At 54.4% G+C, this 1601-nt stretch overlaps 1 pseudogene; it reads right to left on the bottom strand.

The window, feature by feature from the left end:
* Positions 1-126: 126 nt before the first annotated feature.
* On the bottom strand, positions 127-1011 carry LOC107122705 (annotated as a pseudogene).
* Positions 1012-1601: the final 590 nt, after the last annotated feature.

Genomic DNA, 1601 nt, shown 5'->3' with positions numbered 1-1601 from the left:
CACTCTTTCTGTTTAGACTGTGAGCTTGCTGCTATTTTTCCGTGCACAAAGTGTCCCCAGACCTTATTTTTCCGTTCATGTACAGTGGGCCCCGATTTGTCTCTCCATTTTTGTGCAATACTAATTCTATGCACAAGACTCTTCATCTTCTTTTCCCAGCTGCTCGATCCGTTTCTGTCTCTCGGCGGCTTGGCGCATCCGCATCATCACCAGACTTTCATAATCTCGCTCGGAAACAACAGAACCCTCCGTTAGTCGTGGCTGTGGCTGGCCCTCTAGCCAGGAGACCTTGAGAGGATGGCTTATCAGGCCGACTTCATTCTTCACGGCCATCTCAGCCGCTTTCAGGGTGGCAAACTCCACAATTGCCCTCCCAGCCTTCCTGCTCGAGATCACTAAATTCAGAACCTCACCGTACTTCTGTAAGATTTGCAGGAGAACTTCTTTGGAATAGACTCCTTTTGCCTCCTCTCCTCTCTTGCACTTCCATCGTAGTTTGAGCCTGGGGGTTCCTTTGCCCTCCACGCCGTACCCATCTCGTTCGCCTCGTAATCGCTGCTCTCTCTCAAATCGGATTTGCTCCTGGATGAGTCTCTGCTGCTCCTCCAGCTGGCGGGACCCCTCTTCCCGTAGCCGCAGGATCTCTTCTTCTAACGCTCTGGTGATTTGGATCTCCTCCTCCTTGCTAACTTGTCTTTCCCGGGCTTCAAGGTCAAGCTTGGCTTTTTTCCTTCTTTCATCCAGCTTTTGAGTCCTTTCGGCTGCCCGTCCCTTGGCTCCTCTCACTTGATCGTATGCCGCCCTTGCTGCTGCGTCTGTTAGGACTGCCAACGCTTGAGACAACTGATGGAAGAGCGCGGCTGCTTTGGGATTCTCTGGATTTTTATCCGGGTGGCAAGTCAACGCCTTCCGCCGGTAGGCTCTCTGAATCGCTTTCTCCGCCGCCTTCTCACCCACTCCCAGCAGCGCGTACAAATCCAGCTCCAGCAGTTCTTTTTTTTCAGCCGCCATATCGTCTCACGGTCTCTTCCTTCTCCTCGGGTTCAGCCCGCTTAACTCCAGGTCGGACTCTCCTATTATGACTCCCAGCACTCCTTCTCAGAGCCGGCCTCTTCCAATGGGCTGTCTGTCGGCCAAGTTCAGGGGGAAGCCTCCCTGCTCGATCAAGCTTGGACCAAGTCTTCTTCTGGACCAGGATTGCTGGATAAAGGCGGCAGGGCCGGGGGCCGAGCTCTTTATGGCCCACCTGGGTGGCAACGCCTTGCCCGTGCCCCTTCCTCTTTGCCCAATGGGAGGTGAACTTGGAGGGGTCGTTTGGGTGGCATCCAATGTTCCCTCTAAGCTGTGGGGGTCACGTGAGCAAAAATTCTACTTTGTCAGCTCCTGGCAACTAATTTGCTCTGGATCCCGTCTTTCCTGAGCTAAGACAAAAAGGTGTGAGCTGGAGGCTACAGGGAACACTGGTGCCATGGGGGTGGGGGAGAAGGTCTTTTGTCATTCATGCCACAAAGGTGTGACTCAGAGGTCCCTCTCTCCCCACCTGGACCGGAGTGCAAATGAGCTTGCCCTCCGGAGGACTCTTTCGCGGGTGGGGGCCCCTG

This window comes from Gekko japonicus, unplaced genomic scaffold, assembly GCF_001447785.1.
Source record: "Gekko japonicus isolate JY-2015 unplaced genomic scaffold, Gekko_japonicus_V1.1 scaffold8581, whole genome shotgun sequence".
NCBI lineage: Eukaryota > Metazoa > Chordata > Lepidosauria > Squamata > Gekkonidae > Gekko > Gekko japonicus.
This window is presented reverse-complemented; position numbering and strand designations above follow the sequence as displayed.